Genomic DNA, 23,164 nt, shown 5'->3' on the forward strand with positions numbered 1-23,164 from the left:
ATGCTCTGCAAATCCCCTACAGTGTCTCCCTCATTGCTAATAAAGGCAAATAAGTGGGTGAGAAGGGGGAGACACAGAGAGGTCTTTTGGCCAGAGGAGATCTGGCCCCTCACAGTGATAGAAAAGCTTTGGTGATGTTGATGAGTGGCCATACCACAGGTACAAGTGGAGAATGATAAATGTAGGAAGTGAGCATATTGTGGTTTGGGGCGAGAGGTAGGATATATTGTGACATATATGGCTTTGTTGGTGTACTGAACCAACTTCCTATTGAAGCCCTGGACTAAATGGTATCTCAGTTTGTTAGGAAAATATATGTTTGCAAGGTTATTTTCTACAGTCTTACTTACTGTTGGATAGGTTGTCTGATCTTTTTACTGAAAATAAATGAAAGGGATTTTTTGACATTGATTTCCTCAACTGGATCAGTAAACTGCTTTAGAAGAACAGAGGAATTCAACCCAGCCTAAAATTACATCTGTTTGTAGTTGAGTCTGCAGAGTTGTAAATCTTATTCCCTCTAGGATGTTAATCCACAAAAGGAGATAGCATATAGCAAATCTAAATAACGTTTTTAGTGACCTGTGTCTTTTGTGCTGTCCTATCTATTTCTGTTGGTGTCCCAGTAGATGCAAAAATAGCAGCAAAACAGCAGTGGCAAAAAAACTGCAGAAGTCGTCAGGACACTGGAGCAGTCAGACTGAAAATGCAGTCAGCAACATCGATGCCTTTAGAAAATGCTAACAGATCAAATGCTGTCATGCTTCTGTAAAAGGCAGTTTTTTATAGCCCAAGATTTGTTTCAGCTAGATACATGATAATTGTAACTATAATGGTCTAGATGTGAAAAAAGTTGTTTGAAGTAAAATGTGAGAGTAATAACAAAAACAGACAACTGTGTAACCATAACTGCATGTGCAGGTTCCAGTGCCATTTGAGCACAGATTGTGGAAGCACCATAGGTCTGTTTCACCATGCCCATCTTGTTTAACATCTTCTCAGAGAGTGATCAGGCACTGGAATGGCTGCCCAGGGAGGTGGTAGAGTCACCATCCCTGGCAGTGTTCAAGAGGTGTCTGGATAGGGAGCTAGGAGATATGGTTTAGTGGTTTTCTTTAGGTATGGTAAAGGGAGGATAGTTGGACTAGATGATCTTGTAGGTCCTTTCCAACCTTGTGATACTATGATTATAAGATACCCAAAAAGTTAAATAGTCTCGAAAGATGAGTTTGTAGAGTGCATTGGAAGCGTAAGAAGAACATCATGGCTGGAACTTGAATTGGAGACTGGGGATTCCTCTAAAGAATAAATGGCTGTCACAACCCTTAGTGCCCATTTGTACCATCTGGAAAAAAAAGGAGTTTTATGCTACAGATATTAAGCTAGTGATGACTTCTATTCCTGTTGTTTTGGTACACCTTTTCTGTAAGCAAAATCAAGCAATATTATATTGGATGTCTCAAAACATTTAAATGTTTTCTTCCATCATTTTTGGGGGAAATTGGCAGCATTAAAATGTTGAGGCATCTCTTTCCACTTGCATGATCAGAATGGTTGTTGAATTAAAATAAAAAAAAATAAAAATGAATGAGCCCCACTAAATGCCAGACTACTAAACTGTTCTAAAATTCTTCATGTAGTGAATTTGGCTGAAACATAAGCCTTTTCTTCTTCATGACTGTCTTTGATCCTAGTAAATGCTTTTACTGTTCTCCCTCCCAGTAATTACCAGGGTCATTATGCAAACGTAGATATGATGAAATGGTTTGCCTGTCTTTGAAGCATGCCAAAGACAGTTACACATTAGTAATAAAAACATTTTCATAGCCCATTTCACCCTTGCTTACAATCACTTAGCACTTTTTTTTTTTTTAAAATATTAAATCAAGATCATTGCCAATACCTTGACAGATGATTCAACATTCATCAATTACAAGGGAGAATGGAACTAACTAGTGAGTGATTATTTAAGGGAACTCACTGGATGAGAGTTTCTGGAATGAGATCCCAGAAAATCAACAAATCACATAGCGTGTGTTAAGGACCAAAAAAATTATGGATAAAGGTCAGGAAGAATTGTGGAAGGACTGCGTGAAAGGCAGGAGGGTTGCTCTGAATGGAGGAAGATGAGTTTTTGTGGTTCTGGACTATCCAGTCTCCAATTGTGGTGCAACTGTTAAGGGCATCATACTTAAAAATGCTAGAGAGACACTGTGGGTGTCTGATGTTAAGAAGAGCACTATGGGTAATAGAAGGAAAAACAACTTAATATAAAACCTTAGCTCAGATATCTTCATGAAAGAATTAAAACCAAAAAGATAACTCACAGTGTGATGGCTTTTAGAAATCTATGTCTGTTTGAAGTATCCCTCTTCTATAAATTTTCAGGGACCACCAACTTTGTTTAAAGTTGTTTTATGAGGAAGGAATACTGATGCCAAATGAACAATACTATGTCTGTGAACAGAATAGAATGCAATAGTGTAATAGTTGGTAACCTCTGTGTAAAGATTTTCTTTATGCTTTTATTAATACTGTAGTGGGTTTATCTTTTGTTCTCATTAGTCAGTTATTCTCCAGTCAAAATATCACAGTATCACAGTATCACAGTCTCATGCACGTTGTAAGGGACCTTAGAGATCATCAAGTCCAACCCCTGGGATTCGAGCCCCTGTGTAGCAGAGTGGCACTTCTACCACTTGCGCCACAGGGGGGATTCAAATCCGGGCCCTCCGGTGTTGCAACGCAGCATTCCTATCACTGTGCCACCGGGCACAATATAAATTTGAGTTATTGTAAATGATTTGCTGTAGTCTGTTATGAAGGTAATGAAACTGAGAATATCAAGTATGTGCATTGCAGGAAACTAGATAGCAGGTGGGTAGTCTAGAACATTATCCTCAGGAAAAAAAAAAAAAAAAAAAAAAAAAGACGAAGTTTTCAGCATTAACTTGAACACAAACTACATGTTTGCTTTTTAAAAACTCCTGGAGTAAGGTGAATATAACAGCTACAAACAAACATGTGATTGATAGTATTTAGCTCTTCCAGGAGATTTTAAATACATTCCTCAAAACACTGTTGTAATTGCTGCTGGGTTTGGAAGTCCTTACTGCCAGAAGCTTGTGGACTGAGAGAAGAGCTCTTCTTTCACATTCGTCGGTGGTCTGTGTATTGAAAAAAGCTATTGCTGAGCATAAAATGAATGTGTAGGAGTAGAGACTTTTAAAGCCTGAGTCTACTAAAGGAAAACATGTCCAGCTCTGTGCAGAGGAATGTACCATTCTTAAAACAACTCATCCAGGCTTTTCTCCCTAACAGAGGAAGCTACAATTTGCTCTCAGTTTACTGAATAGCAGCCATTTGAGAAAGATCTTTGAATATCTTAGCAGGAAACGTTTTTTTGATGGGACCCAACATTGGAGGTCTCTAAAAGGAGGTAAAATAAAACAAGAAAATTCTGAAGAATAGAAATGGCTGATGAAGTAGCTGAAGGGGGGATTTAAAACAGAATGTTGCTAGAATTTGCTGTACTTTCTGCTTACCAGTTTTAATTTGATACAGTAAAATGAATATAGAGAACAAAACAGACCTGGAGTCCTGCTGCCAGAGAGGTTAAGGAAGGGCTTTTCCTGCAAATAGAGAAAACAGAACTCCAACAGGTCAGGTCCAGACTGTGGAAGTGAAGTCTATTTTCTAAAAGATTTAAGAAAATTTGATAAAACAACTTGCTACTTTGTGCTGCAGAGATGTCTGACATTTGAGTTAGAATTGTATGGATAAAAGGAAATTCAATATGTTTCCTCTAAAACAAGTGGAAAATAGACATACATACATCTGCAGTACCTACCTTGTAAGTCAGAAAGCCTTGTACTGTGTGAAAAACAAACAGGAAAATAAGTCTATTCTGAAAGATGCACCAGCTGATGTGTTTTATCTCTAGATAATACAGGGTTCTCTTGTTAATGGCTATAATATGCACAATTTAGTTTGTTTTGCCCTCCAGACTTTAGTCAGTGCCATTATGACCTAAATAATGATGAGGGTGCTTTTATGAAGCATGGAGGCATTGGCATGAAAGCAGTGATCTGACTGAAGAGCTCATCTTGTGCTACTAGCAACAGTGCCGAGAGCATAGTATTAAAACACCTGGAATGACAATGATATGCTAAAATTCTTTAAAAATTTAAAAGAGAAAAAACTAGTTAAAAGCATTGTATTTTGTTGTTTTTCACACTTGTATAACAATTTTCTTGTTTACATAAACCTTCCTTATGTACCCTCAATGTGTTCTCTGTTGTTACTGAGGATTTCTGTGAGCATTTAGAGATAAAATTATTTTTCCTCAATAGTGGTGATTCTTCCCTAAGGTATGTGGTAATCATAGCCTTGCAAAGGCATGACTTGATTTGTTGAAATAAATTTTGAAGTAACCTAGACTGTCAAAATCTCTCTCTGAAGTATATGCATATATATAGCATATGAAACACATACAGTGTATGTATTTACTGCAGATAGATTCCCTGAATCTATAATATGTTATATATGCATTGATGAATAGGAGCATCAACACTAATTTTTCATAGTAGGATGAAATACAGAACTCCCTGTATAAGCATTCCATAATCTTTCTGGAGCGGAGCTGAGGTCCAAGGAAATTGTCAGTAGGAATCAAAAACTTCTTGAAGTAAGGACTTTCATACTAGAATCTGCCTGTAATATTTGAAGTAAGTAGGAGTCCATTTTAAAAACATCGTACATGACAACATGGAGAGACTGATAAACTTATTGAGAAGTGTGACCCTGCTTTAAAGTTCTCATTTTAATAAGTGAATAGCATACACTTGTGATCAGCAGGTGAGACAATTGTGATAAATCATTTGGCAAGCTCTTGCCAGTCAGTGAACACAGTCAGATCTTTCCTTTGTTTATTGGCCTGGAGCCTGCAGCATCTATTCTTTTGTACAGATGTCAGTGTGAGGCTCTCTGGAAGCACTGACATGGTTGTTCTCTACTGATGAGACAGTATTTGTCACTGATGTGAAAAAGTTAATATAATCTGCCTCAAGTTGAAACCACTTAGAACACAATTTGTTCTAAGGGCGTAATTTTTGGTGAATCTAGTAAAAACTGTTTTAAGCAGCTGCCCTGAGACTAAGTATTCCCAGTTACTGACCTCTTTGCCAAATGCTCTCATAATTCTTGATTCTGTATGAGAGTTACCTGTAGCTTCTTGTTTTCTAAAGAGAGTATTATTTGCAGTTGACACTGACCAACAGTGTCTTCTAGAACCATGCTGATGCCCATCCTTCAGCGACATGTCCCACAGAAGTATTAATACAAGGCTAGTCACAAATTAGGTGACTGGGATGTAGTGTAACTGGAATGTAGCTGTAACAGAGCAGAAGCCTCAGTAGGTGTTCTTTTGGTTTACTGACAGTGCGATGGAACTTCTGCAGCAGTAGCTAAACAATTGGAAAGCAAAATAGTTTCCTCCTCATATTCTTCCTCTGCTCCAGTATGAGGTTCCTCCTGTGGGCTGCTGTCCTTCCTTAACTGTTCCTGTGTGAGTCCTTCCCACGGGAAGAAAAAAACACTCCAGCATGGGTCTCTGATATTTCAGAATCGGTAGAAAATGATAATCACTACCACAGGACAGCTTTTTAGACAAATTTTCTGCTTGACAAACTTGATCTGGAACACTTTGGAAAATGCAGCATGATTCATCTATAATTGCTGAGGCGTTGAAAATAGCCTCATTATACAAATATATTCTCTTTCCTGTTCAAAAAATAGCACTGAAAAGAAATTAATTTACTTATACCCTTCCATCTGAAGGTGTAGGGAATTTCCATCAGAAATGTTCTCCAGGACTTTGGATTACCAAAGATTTAACTGTAGATAGAAATCACATCAAAAAGGTTTTACAATGAAATGAGGGCAGTAGTATTTTTTTTTATTTTTTTTTTTAATTGCATTTGGAGGTGTCATCTCTGAGTTTTGTTCAGTTGACGAGTTAAGCAAACCCTGGAGGACCCTCAACTAATTAGTTTTTTTCCTGAGGACTTTAGAATGTTTATGTGTTAGCATCCATTTTAGGACAGATGGGTGTACTGTGGGAAGCATAATGTGGCACGCCTTTCCTCCAGTCGGAAAGCTTCTTCTAAACTCCTACAGAAGGGGCTGGACAGGGTGGAGGGTCTCTATATCACTGTAACCTATACAGAAATGGATAGCATCAGTGTAAGAAGTCCAGGACTGGAAGTTTTGTTAATATTATTATACTCAGCTTCTGTAAGGCTGAATAAAAATGCTGATCTGGAATAGATACGTTAATTATTCCCTTCCAGGTAGCTGGAGAATTTAAAGTTGGAAGGTGAACACAGACAGGTGAAGTAAATGCTGCAACTTAAGTATCAGTGATTTAGAATATTTGGAAACAGGAATACTGATTTGCATTCTAAAAACATAACTCCTTCCTCTTTGTGGTATTGAAACATGCAGTTTAGATGTGAAACTCTTAGAATTCAAAAGTAGATTGATTGTCAGTACTCCTTATAAACCAAGTGAGAAATAATTCTTTTTTGTAATCTTAAACATCTTAACTCATAAACACAAGTGAGCACAGTGCAAAGCTAAATTGGACTCTTAGCTTGTAATATGCACCTGTCATTGGAAAAGGTCTCAAAGTAAAGCTGGACACAAGGCACTGCAATATAGAACAATTGAGTGCTGCCATATAAGCTTCCCTAAGGAGCTTGTCTTCAGTTATTTTTATTATGCTGTGTGTGAAGTTTAGGAATTACTGGTTTCAAGTAAGAAGGAGTCACTCCTTCATGTGGCTTGTCAAAGAAGATAAATGATCTTAACCAGAGCCAGATCTAGTAGTTGTGTTGCAGAACAGAGATGAAGACGAACATCACCAGGTTTGAAGAGAGGTGTCAGAGACTTCAGGCTATATGGTGTTTGCAAAGAAAATGATGAGATTTAGGGGAGATTTATGTAATAATTTCGTAATCAGTGTGATACAAGAGGATCAGTTTGGAAAGTGGCTGACAAGGGGCTTTTGTTTCTTGAGAGTTTTCACTTCCTGTCTTTGTGATCAAAATTCTTGATTGAATGGAAGTTAGATTCCTTTTAACTTCAGCAAGATGAGGACTTCACTTGTCATTGCCAAGTTTTATGTAGTTTGTAGTTAGCAGATACAAAAGCTAGAAATTTCATCTAATTGTGAGTGAACATTAAAATAGCCACACTTACAAGAATTAAAACTATCCTACCTATGTGGAGAGATTAGCTCTCCTTGCTGATGGAAAGATATTTTTCCTGCCTGCCACTGGAATCTCTTTAGTCTGAGAGACTACATCAAGTGAAAATACATTCATCTTTCCACACCATTTAGGCTATTGCCTACTTAATGGAACATATAATGGGTTGAAATTTCCACCTGGTGGTTGAGATGTGAGATGGATCCCAAGGGTATAATGTAGGCTGCTTTTTAATATTCCAGTGGTACTACTTACAGAGATGTACCTCTGAATTTAGTTAATATTATGGCTTAAAGAAATCAGTGGCATTATTTTGCTTTGCAGTATCACTAACTGTTGGACTGAAAAGCCTGTTTCAAGTATCAATTAGACATATGTATGAGCTCAGGGCTATGGAGCTCTGGATTGAAGTTTGGTTGAAGGAGCAGAGAAAAGAAAGGGTAAAAATGAAGAATAAAGTGTTTAGTGCTACACTAACTTGGTTTTACATGAGGCATGAGCTGAATGAAACACCTTTGTATTGAAACCTGTAAATGCTGCCAATAACAGAATATTAAAATATACCCAGATATTGACAGGAAGCCCATCCCCCTGTATTTTTTGATAGAATACTAAGGCAAAAAAGGAAAATCTCAAGTGTTTAAGGAAAAAAGAGAGGGAGCATATACATGTTCATCTGTGTCTGTTGGACTACAAGAGGAAAATTTTTTAGGCAGGTACACCTCAATACAGAAGGGACGTTGAGGTGCTGGAACAGGTCCAAAGGAGGGAAACAAGGCTTGCAGAGAGTGAAGGGCTTGGAGAATATGCACTATGAGGAGAGGCTGAGGGAACTGGGGCTGTTTAATCTGGGGAAAAGGAGGCTGATGGGAGATCTTATTGCTCTCTTCCTATATCTGAAAGGTGCTTACAGTGAGAGCAGGGTTGGTCTCTTCTTACTGGTGACAGGTGATGGGACGAGGGGAAGTGGCCACAAGTTGTGCCAGAATAAGTTTAGGTTGGAAATAAGGAAACACTTCTTTACAGAAAGGGTCGTTAAGCACTGGAATAGGCTCCCCAGGGAGGTGGTTGAGTCACCATCCCTGAATGTGTTTAAAAAATGTTTGGATGTGGCACTCAAGGATATGATTTAGTGGAAGGTTGTTAGTTAGGGTAGTATGGTTAGGTTGTGGTTGGACTCAATGGTCTTTAAGGTCTTTTCCAACCTGAGTGATTCTATGATTCTGTGAATAGGCACAAAATCATTTAGTAGGCTTGAAATGACAGGTCTGTTTAAAAGGAGCCTCCACAGAGTCCATCACTTTCACAGACACCTACTTTGCCAACGTGCGAGTGGAGAAAAGCACACAGTTACACTGTAAGAAGAAAGAAATTCTGGTGCACATAATAGGAAAGAATCAAACTCAGTCTTCTAGTTATGCAAATCCTTGGGAAAGTGAAATGCCAAAAAGGTACTCCTAGTAGTATGTTGCATCTGAAATTGAATATGATTCTGATATTACAGGATTTGGAGACTTACATGCTGAAATACCTTGTCAACAAACAGAGGAGACAGCAGGGCAAAGACTTGCAACCTAGGCTTTGTTTAATCACCTCTCCAATGACTTAGTTCTTTTCAGGTGGATTCATTGGCTGTATGAGAGCTTGCTGTGGATTTGGCATAGACATGATGCAAGGAGGCACAATGTTTCCTTTTGACTGTCAGGAAGATGTTATTCCTGGAAGGATGAGTGGCTGGGAGAAGGTTGTGGCTGAGCTCTTTCTGTCATCAGAAGAAAAAGGGGAGGGAGGAAAAACAAAACTGTTGTGCTGTGCTAGAAGACAGCTGCAAAGGTTCAGGTTTACTGCTCCTGTGAGTATTTGATGGTGGGGATCAGTCCTCTATTTGTTGCTGTTCCAGAACTACTGCTTCTGTAACCTTAAGTTTTTGAAATTGGTGGTGGCTGCAACAGCAGCCTGCTTGGGCAAAGTAGAATGCCTTTCTGATCCTTTGGCTGCTTGCTGACAACTTATAGTTCACTTTGCCTAGTTCTTGCAAAAGACTAATTAAACTGTATGAACTACCTTTGTAAGAAGGATTAAAGTCTTGTTACAAGGCAATGGTAGAGATTGATTCAGTGTAATAAATAGTAGCCCTTTTAGAGCTTTTTCTATGCTAGCAATTGACAGAAAATGTCCTCCCAGAACTTAACAGCATCTTCTTCCCCAAAACAGATTCCTTAACAGACTCTGTTCTTCAGTACAGCTATACAGTGTGAAATAAATTAAATCTCCAACCCTTCTATGTTATTCCTATTTCTTCTTGAAATTGCTGTGTGAGAGAGCATCTTAAAGGTTACATTTGTGTGGTATTTGTGATACAGTGGCAGTGTTTGATAATAGCTGAGAGAAATATAAATCATTCCTGTGGAAAATGTCTGAAACAGCAAACACCAGAAAAGACTGTAAGAGAGGAATGGCTTTGAATGATCAAATGAAGTGGATCCTACATGGAATAATGTGAACAGAACTTGGAAAAGATTAGATTTAATAGCATTGAGTGGAAGAAAACCCACAATTAGTAGCAGGAAAGTCTGCTAGGTTCTGCGGTTCTGCAATTGTCTCCTGAGGAACTGCTTTAGTCATTTTGAAGTGGATTGAACACAGTCCTAGAAAAATATTCTATTTTGCACTCATCTCCAGGGAAACAGCTAAGTGTAATCTAACAGGCCTTTTTTTTTTTATTTTTATTTTTTTATTTTTTTTTATTAAATCTCCTCCTTATGTGTCTCTAGCAGTTCTAACCATGCGTTTCATTACTTTGGTAGCTGTTCACGGAGTGCTATCTGCAAACAGCATTTCTTCTGCCAATCTGTGGGGGTTTAAACATAGTGTTCAGTAACGTGCTCTCTTCTTTCTGAGGAGAAGAGTGAGGAAGGAGGAAGGGGTGGGACAGGAAAACTGCTGAGTTTAAGGCACACGGTTAGTATGCTGTGCAGACAGACAAATCAATTGGCCCCTGTCTGGGCATCTTAATCAGGAGTGTGTGGTTCACTGCAGCGGTTAAGTGCTACCGTGCTGCTGGTGGCATCTTCTTCAGAGACACTATTGATTGCTCTTCTTTCTCTTCTGAGCAGAGATTCCAGCTGTGTAGACAGCACCAGGGAGAGGGCTGGTGGAGAAGTGGCTTCTTACAGCTCTACAGGATTAGGATTGACAATTTAATTTCCCAGGGGGCAGGCAGGCTGTCACTCTAACTCAGCCAGACTAGTGTGGGAAGGAGAAAGGAGATGAATGATTGAAAGGTCCATTGATTATCTGAACAAGCCTGGTGAAAGGCCAAAGATGATGCAGTACAAAAACCATGCAAGCCGAGGCAAGTAGATTTGTTTGGGAGATTTCTTTTGAGGGAAAACCACTTTCAGAATGAATTCCAGGAAAGAAGCATATTGAAGACTGAGCTTTTCTTTGAGTAGAAGAGGAAAGCAGAGCTGAGAGGTGTTGGGAAGAGGATGTCATAATCCTCTGGCAATGCTAAAATAACAAAGTGTTAAAAAGAGAAAACCTACAAAGACATACAAAAAACAATAGCAGCAAAACAAAGAACAACAACAACAACAACAACACATTAAATAACATAGAAACAAACATTCGATATGGGATTGTAGTTTGGTGGCTTCATTTTTGACTGTCTGTGCAAATATCTGCTTATGTGCACTCCATTAGGAGCTGTGTGACTTTTAAAATGTATGGTACAATATTTTCAGAGAACATTTTTGAGAAAGAAGATGCAATGTGACTGAACATGTCATTATATTTTTATGAGGATTTTTTTAGTGATTAAGTGCAGCTAAGACTCTTGCCTTAAGGAAAAAAAATAGAGAGAGAGAGAAAGAAAGAAGGAAAAGTCTTTTCTGGTATGTTACTTGCACCTTAGCTTTGAATATGAAGATATTGAGGTCTGGGAAGGCTTTACAGTTTCTGTTTCTAAGTAATAACCCATAAATTTACTAATTAGTTGCTAGATCTACACAGATTTAGACCTGAATTTTTTGTTGACATTCACATTGTTGCACTGAAACTTGCCTCATTATAATGGACATTCTTCTCTGTGGTTTGTTAGTTGTGAAATATTTGTTTTAATTTGGTAGCTATTGAAAGAATTAGTTAACCGGGTACATTTCTTCCCAAGAGTGGGGATTTTACTAAAGATAGATCCTGAAAAATGCAGCTGGTACTTCTAACCACATGTTCCCTCTCCCCCGAAAAAACAACTTCAGCATGTTGTTACATAGTATAAAAACAGTAGAGGAAAAGGTTTTAGGTGTCAGATGGATGTGGTAAGTAATATGAATAATTATCAAGATGCAGGAGAATCGGGAAAACTAGCCTGCAAGCACTCAAGGGAGCAAAGCACCAGTAGCCTCTTCACCAAGCAGATTTGGGTTGAATTAAAGGCGTATCAGGAAATATATGTTTATCAAAACTATAGATAATTTTACAAAGCTAAATGATACTCATGTTCATTAGAACATTTCTGCAAAGGTACTGCTCATGTGCACTTATATGAAAAGCAGCCATGTGTTAACTACAGATGTGTGTGAGTAAGCATGTATACATAAGGGTGAAGAGAGTGCTATCTTTTTTTTATTTGCTGCATTCTTAAGTTTTGTTCTGTCTTCCACACCTGTAAATCAACTGCCAACATTTGTTTTCATTTCTGGATTCCCATTGCCTTTGCAATGGCTGGCAAGCAGCAGAAATAAGTCTGTGGGAGACTGAGGAGTATAGTAAACAGGGCAGTGTTGAGATTGACCTTCATCTTTTTGGTGAAGTTCTCGCTGGTCTTTATGCAGGTACAGAACATTGGGGAAGCTGAGAAAAAGAGCTCCCTCTTGAGAACAAATGTTTCCTGTCTGAATACACTGGATTCAGATAGTAACAACTCCAAAGAGCAGATCTGAGGGAATGCTAATACTGACAGTGACACTGGTAGCAGAAAAGTGTGGGGTGATGTGGAAGTAGGGGAAGAAGCCCTTGTCCCATCCTGTTGGACTGAAGTTGCCATGCATAATGATATATAAGAAATTAAATAAAAGAAATTGCTCAGTAGTGATTAAGTGTGGTGAAATGTTCATTCACATGAATCTTACAGTACCTTATGAGAGGGGACGTGACTGACCATTTTTTATAAGCCTCTTTTCTTTTTACCTAGGTGAAAAAATAGCCTTGTAACAGTTTGACTCTGCATCTTTATGGCATGTAACTCTTTTTACTGAAGTGTTTTTCAAACATATAACTCTGATTAACCTCAGCAATATTTCCAGATCTCAGCATAATCACATTGTTCAGAATAAAGAGACATGGTTAGCTGTGCCAGGCAACAAAATAAAACCAAGGCAGGGAACAGCATTTGGAGCAGGGAACAACTTTTGAATTCTGTCCAGATATGCTATGTTGGTTGTAAAGCACAGTTATTGAGTGCTGATAAGTGTAAAATATGTAAATTGTTGTTTGTTCCTTTTTAGTTCCACACATTGCTCACAAGGTTTGTAGATTATGACGAATACTCTCAAATTAGAGATGGGAAAGGCCATCATAACGCTTCTGCCTCAGCTGTGACCATTCCTACAGTCTGTATAATGCTTTTGGACTCCATCATCATCCAGTAATGCAGGAAGAGAGTTTTTCACATCAGCCTGGGGTCTGGTCTGGAACTCAGGAGTCAGTAGTGTCTAGAGCAGGCTGAGGTTTTAGCAGGATTTATGTCAATTTTGAGGGATGTCACAGGAAGAGGAGTTGCTGCTGAGTCAGCCAGTCAGACTTTAAGGTCGTGGACAGGTAGAGTGTAAAGCTCAAGACATATCTAAAAGCCTAAAAGGCTCAAGATAGAAACCAGAAAAACTGCAGGTAAATTGCTAGCAGGATTGAATTAACCCAGTAAAGCTCACCCAAGCTGGCCCAATAGTTGGTATTAGGTTAGGCATTTCAGCATTCAGAGGATAAACAGTTGAAACACTTGGAAAAGAAATCTGTTAATGAAAGTTTCAGTGCATGTGCAGACTGCCAGGTATTACAATGTGTCAGTCCATCCATATAAATGTTTTAGCTTCAGCTCAGGATCCCTCTGCCACAATCTATCATGATCTGCAATATAAGCTAACCCCATGAATCAGAATCATCGCCAAACTGTGAGGATGAAACAAGCATGCTTGTGCAATGTACTAAGAAACAAAAGCTAGATACATTTTAACTAATTATCCTTAATGAGTGGAATGGGGGACAAAGCTATCCATCTATGTACAACAATACTCTTCACTCAGTTCTGACCTAATTTTTATTTTCTGAACTGCAGGAGCTCAGTTATACAACAGGATTTGGCCCTAATTTGACTGAAACCAACAGGAAAATGAACATGTAATGAAGACAAAGTCAGTCTAATTGCACAGTAGAAAACAGGTTCTTTCTATAGATTAGGTGGAAAATGCACCAGACTTACTGTAGAACATCTTTATAAGCCTAGCAGTTTTCAGTGCATTCTAATATGACCTCCTATCCCACTCATTATCTTTCTCTTATTAACCCTGATTTAAATGTTATTGATAGCTCCATTATTCTGCTTTGGACAGCAGTGATGGTCTCACTGACCTTGTCCTGAGTCATCAGAAACTCATTTAATGCTCAACATACTCTTTGCAAAATTATGCCGGAGGAAAACTACATTCACCAAAAGCAGCAGACATGCTTTTGCAAGGAACTCTTCTGACACTATTAATTATCTCAAGAGGTAGATTATACTCTGCTAAACCCTTCCTGGGTCACAATTATATCTAGCTCAGTAGGGAGAAAAGGATAAAATGTGTTAAGCACCTGTGCTTGTATAATGTCTATCTTTGCTTATTAGAAGGCTTCCTGTTCCATTTGTCCCTAAACCCATAATCAGCCTTTCTTAGGTTGTTTATATGGAAACCTCAGGATCTGTGCTAGATGGGATAAGAAAGGCTGTGTCATTTTCCCCACTCAAGCCTTATTCCATGAGAACAGCTGGAATTTTGCGTGAAAAAGTATTCTATCATTAAGTTGACAGCATGGTAATAGGAGGTGACTTTTCAAGGGGAAGCCTAGAAGCTCTAGAATCATGGATCAGTCATTGTGAAAGTATTGTCAAGTGGTCTGCCATAGTGAAACTGTGTGAAATTTTCTTTGGATTAAGAATTACATTAAAAGACAAAGGAGTCACATCTGACTGGATTTTTAGGAAGGATGTTGCCCTGTGAATCTGTACATAACGCTAGAGATAAGGAGTGATCTGTCAGATCTGTCCATCTAGCACTGTGCAAGGTACAGATCAATTAGACTCACAGCTTTTATTTCATTGAGTCTAGTACCTTGTACTGGACTGAAATTTACCTTCTCAAAAAATTGTTCAAGATATTGGCAATCTGCTACTCCTTTGGGTAGTTTGAAGATTTTTTCATTTGCGCTGTATAAAAATGCCTCTTATTGTGTTCATTTATTTTGGTCTTAATTTCTGTCAGTTGTTTCTTTTGTCTTTTGATTAGACTGAAAGACTTCTATAGTAGAAAATGCCATCTTCCTGTATAAATACATATGAAAAAATCAGATTGCTTGTGTTGTTCTAGTGATGAGTGATTAATATGTTTAGTTTCATAGAAGATACATTACTGAAAACCCTCCTGTTTTCCCCCAGTCTCGCTTTTGTAGTTCTTCTCCATGTCCTTACCTTCTTAGAGAGGCCTATCTTCAGCTTTTTTTATTCCCCTTCAAATGATTATGAAACAGAGGACAAGTGTTGTTGCATTGAATAGGAGTAAAAACTTCAGTTGTGTTTAGACAGACACTTTGCTCCAAAAGTTTAAGCCTTAATTATACTTAGTGATTTACTGGGGGAAAAAATCACTAGAATCTATACATCTTTAAGGATAGTTAGGGGTGGAGTGTACCTTTCTTCTGTGCAGCAGCAAACTACTGGCCAAAGCTTTCTGAGTGTCTTGTACTTGAAGGTACTAAATGTTATTTACAGATACTGTTGAGTAGGCTTTGTAGCACTGTGTTGACAAAGATAAAGTAGCGTCCCCTGCAGAGGAGAAAAGAGTCAAAGACAAAGTGATGTTAGGAAGTGGACATGAGACAGAGGAAAAAGTGAACCCAGAAGCCCCCAAACCTGTTTTCCTAGTTAATGCACACTAAGAATTAACCTCTTACATGTTTGGCAAATGCTACTTGGTATTTTTTTCTTGTAAAAATGTTACTTTATGTTAAAAATAGAATTATTATATTAGTCTTAGAATCTTTTCATATAAGAAAAAAGAGATGAAAAAGTGCTACAGTTCTATTCATCATAATTTCAAGTTCAAAGCCTAATACTTTTCTTAGCACAAATCTGTTCTTGGATGTAGGTAGGTGTAATTGATCATTAATGCAAGACACACTGCTGCTAGACAGAAAGGCAGTTCATCTCATGTTATCTTCTTTATTTCAAAGACATAAAATACTTCGGGTAAGATGAAAATGAAGTGTTTAAAAATCCCACACTGTGAATCACTGATCATTGCTGTACTTTCTTCATTTCCAAGGATATTATTTATTTTTAAGAACATTCAAAGATTTTGGCTGAGATGAAATAGCCACCTTGAGCTTGAAAGAAGCCTGGGACAGATGATGTTTCATCACGTCTGAAGAGCATTGAGGTGCCAACTTAGAATACCAGGAACTATCGTTTGTGCACACAGCAGGGTGCTAGATAAGAGAGGAATGGCAGCTGATGAGAAAATGATCATTTAAGAAACTATCTGGTCTAATGGAATTGTTGATATCATGAAGATGGCATGTAGGTACAGTGATCTGATCAGGCTTAGCAGGGATGTGCATGTCACGTAACTTAGACCAATGAGTGCCTTTCTGCAGTTATAAAATTAGTGCTCAACAGGTTTTAGAAGAATGACATGTATTTTTTAGTAAGATTCTTACTGTGAGTTTTCCCCCAAACATTCTAAAAACTGGTAATTCCAGCACAAAATCTAAATTGTTGTTTGCATTTTGGAGATTTATAAATGGAAGTACATTGTAAGATTATTTATCCCATATCATAATAGGAGTTCAGATATAGAACCTAATTTCTTCTCCTACACTTCTTTATTTGAACTGTACTAGAGAAACTGAATTTTTGTTGTTTCCCCAAGGAGCTGCAGTGGAACCATTCCTAATATAAGCAAAGCAAAAAAGTATCAGATGATTCCTAGATAATTAAAGATTAACCTGCAGACAGCATTCAAATCCTGCTTGATATTCTTATCAGGGATTACCAGAGACTTCACTCATTCATTCTAATTTTCATGGATTCATATTAATTTTATTTCCAAAAGAAAACTGCAGAGTGGAGTAGAAGTTTTAAAGACCTTACAAGGTCTGTGATCAGCACGTTCTATATGTGTGTATTTGAAAGCCAGATAAGTCCTTCAGCTTTGAGTTGACCATTACTGTTCTTATATAGTGTGGACAGGTTTGGTGCAGTGTAAGGACAAGGGGTAGTTTGTTTCAATGGAAGCCTTGTTCTGGAGGGATTTTTGGTAGATGAATTATTTATGGAAATAACTATGTATATGACAAAGAATCTCCACTCTGATTTCCATTTTCAGCACTCCTTGAAGTGCAAGAGAGTCTTTGCTAGACTTGATTATCATATCACTTTTGGTAGAAAATTAAGCTACTTGTATCATGGATCCAAACAATGAACAAATGGTACAAGTCATCATTAGCTTTCATGATGCAAACTTACTTATTTTAAAAAAATGTAATTGAAGAAAGTTTTTCAAACAGAGGTATCAGTTTCTGTGAGATACAGAGTTGTCACTGTTGTTCCTGCAAGAAATAACAAATGAAATTTTATGCACAAGATAGAGTTTTAATTAAAATTTACTTGTCATTTTATTTCATTGGAAACAGCTGCTTTGTTTCTTTTGTTTAAACAATTACAAACCTCACAAACCAACAATAATTATAGAAAGTATAAATTCCTACAATAAGTTAGAAGTTTTTATTTAGTTTTTATGAAGTAAAATTCTTTGTCACTTCCTTTCTTGCAAATTTCTGTGGTTATTTGCTATGCTTAAAATAATCAACTTGTTTTTCTTTTTCTTTCTTGTTCTTTTTCCCCTGAATTGAGCTGTCTATGCAGTATTGAAAACCTTCTGTATCTCATGCTGCCTTTTTGGAAGTGTTCGTGAGCTTAAAGAAGGGAAGTCTGGTTTTGGGGTTATGACTTTAGGTCATTTTAAAACTTGTGCAGCTTTGGACAAATCACTTTCATTTCTTCTGCTCCCCAAACAGAGCAGGGAAATAAATATTTCTCTCTCTCAAGCAAATGTTGAGAGGCTCAGATGGAAAGTACTAGAGGACAAAGCACTGTGTAGAGTTATTAGCCCTGTTAATCCAGGTCAGTACATTTATTTCTCACAAAGGCTACAGCAGAACTGAATTGCTTCTGTTCTGCTATTTGTATTTCCTCAGTGTTCTCCATCCTGTCTCCAAATTGAACAGTTTTAGCTGTTGCTAAAGGGTTTTACACTCTTGATTTGTGGCAATAACTCTCACAAAGATGCATTATGGGCACTGAAGTGATTATCTTGAACAGGCAGAAAAAGGCAGCCTAACTGGCAATTGCATTCCAGTGTCTGCCCCTCAGCCTAGCACCTGCTTTACTGACTCACAGCACCATCCTGGAGAGCTTTATGCATTAGTGAGGGCCATTCATGCATTTAATGGAGCACTTTACATTGAAACAACTTTGTTTGCTTCCATCTGTCTTTCAAGCTTCCTTTGCTAAAGACAAGTCCTTTAAAAGGATTCAGTTTTGCTATGACTCTATTCAATGAGCCTCTCCTTGCTACTCTGGGTATCTTTTCTGTCCTTCAGTTGCATGCAGCTGGAAAAGGTAGCCAATAAAGCAAAAATGTAGCCTAAAAAAAAAAATAAATAATTATCTGCAAGCAAGACAATAAGGAAGTTCAGCTAGTTGCTGTATACAGTATGATAAAGTTTTAAAGCTGTATTTTTAAATCCTTGGAGGGAATCAAAGGATTTTAGCAATCTGTGTATTTTTTTTCTTCATAAGGATCCTTGATATTACATCAACAGTAAGAGGAAGAGAAAGGAGAACGTCCACTCTTTACTGGATGAGGCTGGGAATGTGACCAGTGAGGATAAGGAAAAGGCAGAGGTTCTGAATGTCTTCTTTATGTCTGTCTTTAAAAGTCTGACCAGTTATCCTTAGGGTACCCCACACTCTGACTTAGTAGTCTCTGCTGGGGAGCAGACTAAACCACCTTTGATTCTGGAAGAAATGGGCAGACACTACTGCAACTGGACTGTCACAAGTCCATGGGGCCAGATGAGATCCACCCAAGAGTGCTGAGGGAACTGGCGGAGGTGATAGCCAAGCTACTTTCATCTATCAGTTCTCCTTGTTGACTGGTGAGGTCCCAGGAGTCTGGAGGCTTGCAAATGTGACTCCCATTTACAAGAAAGGTTGTAAGGAGGATCTGGGGAACTGCAGGCCTGTTTGACCAACCTGATCTCCTTCTATGATCTAGTGACCCATCTGATGGATAAGGGAAAGGCTGTTGATGTGGTCTACCTAGACTTCAGCAAAGCATTTGACACTGTCTCCCAGTAAAGGAAGTTCAGAATTAGACCAATGTTCTCCAATTCTGTATTTTGTTGTTGTTCTTCATGTTGTCTCTCCTGCTGTTGCTCAAAGTCTGCTCCAAATAAAAGCAAGATATCTCTCCAAAACACTCTGTATGCATTTAATGATGTGCAGTTGCAGTATAATAAATGCAGTTTGAATTTGTCATTGTTGAATGTTCCTAATACACATAATTCAGACATGGTATTTAATTTTTGACATTAGCATTTCCTTTAAGAATGCTTTTTATTAATTTAAAAATAATTGCAAGGTATATTGACTAACAGTTTTTGCATCAATATCATCTCTAGTGACAAATAAAAGCAAGTTTTGCAAAAACATCATTTATGGATATTACCAGGGAAATATTATGAAGGAGGAAAAAAACATCTGTTTTTATGGGATTTGAAGTCTTTAAAAGCCATAAAGTCATTTTTTAATGTTTAAAATAATTGAAAAAGATACTGGTCATCTGCTGATTGTTGTTGTAGTGGTTAACTCTGTGTGGTTAAAGCCATTCTCTCCTCACAAATGAGCTGATTCTTTATGTTTGGATCTTGCAATCCATAGAAACTATGGATAACATGGAAATGTTATTCTATTAATTTGTGGCCAACTTTGGCTTTAAAGAAACAAATAGGATCTTCAGCTTACTTCATAGACTCAGTGATTTTTTCCATTCTGCTTTCCATAGTCACTCACCTCTACCAAATTCTTACAAGGTCAGGAGTGCCAGAATGCCCTATAGCAATGTTTAAGACTACTTGTAGTAAGTGTGAGCTTGAACTTGCATCCTAGCAGACCAGATCTGCCCAAAGAATTATGAAAGCTTCATTTAATTCTTTATCTTTGACTTGTCTTAAATTTGTAAGAGTTGGGCTATACTTCTGATTGATCGTGATTCATATTTTGCCAGATGGCTAAAAGCCATCATTTGCCAGGAGAAGCACCATATGCTTGATCATGAAATACATAAAAACACTCCAAGGTGATATGTCAGAGTGCTTTTGACTGAAAAGTAGACAGAACTTTGTCTGTGATTTATGCAGCCATTTATCTTTCAGTTATCTGTGCATATACATGGTGTTGGGATGAACTGAAAGGCTCATTCCCATTTGAGTATTGCCAAGGAAATCTTTACACAGACTCTGAGAGGTTATTTTATTTAGTGGCTTGAAATCACAGCACCGCTTAGGAAACTATGTGTTCATGTGACCAGAGAGAAATTCCCTTACATTAGATTTGCTTGGTGTTGGTACTACAGAACAAAGAGTATGTTGCTTTTTGGGGTTGTTAAACCAAGGGACTAAGTCATTCATAAGTTAAAAAGACTGAAAATGATACTTCTGGCACTGACTTTAGAAAGTGTCAACTGGAGAATGAGACTGGAACTCACTCTTGTCCAATGTATTTTTACAGCTTTGTGAAAAATAGTTTAGAACACAAACTTGGCTCAGATTTGTGCTTCTCTGTAATGTAAGCTCTTCCTGCAATGTAAGTTCAGCAGCTGCTTTTCTTCACAACTGGGTTTTGGCAAAGGAATTGTAACAAGTTAGCATACAGTAGAAAACACTTATAAAAAACAAGCAAACAAACAAACCAATCTCTCAGTTTTCTTCTGTGAGTCTTTTCTTTGAACCAATTAGACCATTCAGTAACTTAGAAGACAATCTTGGGTATAACTGTACACAATTTCTCCTTTGTGGAGTTTTGTGTGAAAGCATTTGTCATTTCATTTCACACAATTATACATCAATGAAATGTGAAAATGCTAACAGTTGTTCCATATTTTTTTGGCACTACAGCTGACTCACAGAATGCTGTCTTTCTTCAATGTTATTATTAGGAAAAAGTGGGAGAATTGAATAACTTGAGCATTCAGATTTTGTATGTTGAATTTTCAAAATTTTCCCAGGAAAGCTATTTAATTAAGGAAGATTACAGCAACACTGAATTTTAAACACATAATTCTGTATCTTTTTTTCTTTTGATCCTTCCCTGATTCTACAGAGATCTGTAATATGCAGAAAGCTATATAGTACAGATATTCAGAAAAGCCAAATGGATGATCATTCTTGAAGGTGACAGTGGAGGCTCCTACACTGCCATTCTAAGCAACAAGAAGACTGGAACATTGTTTTTTTCTTCATAATCTCTCATTCTGGAACAACTACCATGATAAACACTCTTCTCTGTATGCATCAGTCAGGAAAACACAGATGCAGCATGTACAATACTAGCACTTATATACATAAAATACTTAGATATGATGCAGCATCCAAGGGAGATGTTCTTGCCCTCTCACTTATAATCTTTTTTTATCATGTTTATTTTTATTGTTCTGAATGCCTGACTAAACTTCTAGTCTTTGTGCAGCAGGACTTCAGTAGTGGTAGAGCATGTCTTTTACCTTTCATATCCTGGTCTCTACATGAATTTGGCTTTCCAAATTGCATTGAGAAATTGGAATGGATATAGGTTTAATTTGAACTTGCTTACTGGCCGATCTAGTGGTGATGCTGAGTGATACAAAATAACTTTTTGTCAGGAAGAGGTAAAATAAGTTCTACAATTAAAAAAGTGATTGTTCAGAAGTACTAGAAAGTGTCTGGGAGAGATGGCAGCTACTTTGATTGGATTTAAACTTGACCCATTATTTTTTATAATTCTAGTGAACACTGTTGTCATGCAGTGCTGAGTGAAGAAAGCAGTGATGCCTCCATCTAACCGTTTTTCTAGTTTAATATGCACTTATCTTTGCTTTATTCAGAAGAATGCGTAATGACAATCATCAAATTGGTTGCAAGCTGTCTGTGACAACAAATTTCATTTACTGTCTTAAAGTGTCAGCTTGTTGCGTCAGAATAATCATTGTGTGACATCCATTTTAATTGTCTTTCTTATCTTTACTTAACCTTTTTCAGTGTAATAAAATGGGGAAGGGGAAAAGAAGAACCAACCTTTTTTCAAAGACTACAGAAGAGGGTAAAGCAGAGGATAGAAATGCAAGAATCGGCTATCAGCTTATGAAACACCACTGTAAGAGAGTTCATTCATGGAGACTGACTGGTGTTTGCTTGCTGTCCCAGTCAAAACAGTTTCCATATCATCATCTGATCAGTTATTTTTGCAGCTTGACACTTCACTATTCATTAGATGAAAAGGACCAACTGATCTTCTTTTGTCATAGGCAGGGTTTTAATTGAGGTTATAATAGAAACCTAGTAAATGATTCCCCATACCCATCCATGTGTTTATGTTGCTTCTTCTGCAGCAGTAAGGTTTGGTGTTTGTTGTGTTGATCCATCCTTAAACTCAACTTCTCTGATACAGAAATATCTTTACTGAGTTAGAGGGAAATGTTTTGTTTTCTTCATTGATGTCAGTGAAGTTATTTCCAGACTTGCTATCTACTCATCCTGATTCTTTACAACTGTGCGTCACTGCAAAAGTGTAATTCCCGTCAAGCATCTTTTGAGCAATGACACATATTCTGAGCTCTTCAGTACTCAGGAACAATGTCGTACTAAATATACAGAGATAGGTTTTATTGGTGGGTGCTAGAAAATGGAGTGAGTCAAGTTGGACCTCTTTGAGAAATCAATAAATCAGTGTTTGGGAATAATTTTCCCTTAGAAATAAAAAAGTGATAAACTTCTCTAAGAAGTCAGAATTATAATTATTGCAGCAAAAGGGTGCCCTTATCACCTCTAGTACATTCTATATATACAAAGTGTAATTTGAATCTTAGCTGCTGATTCTTGCCATCTGTACTGTGGGCAGGGCAAGATCAGCCCACTGTTGTATGTCAAGATGACTGAAAGGTGCAAAGTAAACAGTATAAAAGATGAAAAATCATCCTTGAACTTTGAATGGGCTCGTGAGATCTGAGTCATGATTTCTGCTTGACAGTGGATTTTTTTGTTAGTCAGAGTATGTGACATAAATGATTATGAACTACCCTGGTGAAACATGCCACATGCATTTTCATCTGTTCTTTATCTAATTCCTTGAAGATACTACACATATATGGTTAATTCCTAGGTTCTTTTTTTATTGTGGAAAAGTGGATATATGTTTCAGGGCATAACAATAAAAATATGTTTTATTATTCTTGTGCATCTGCTCTTCCCTTACAAATACCATTTATTAAAGCCTTAAAGAAATTCAGAGGAGATTTTTAAAATGCATTTTAATTTTAAGGACATGA

The sequence above is a fragment of the Coturnix japonica genome, chromosome 5, assembly GCF_001577835.2.
Source record: "Coturnix japonica isolate 7356 chromosome 5, Coturnix japonica 2.1, whole genome shotgun sequence".
NCBI lineage: Eukaryota > Metazoa > Chordata > Aves > Galliformes > Phasianidae > Coturnix > Coturnix japonica.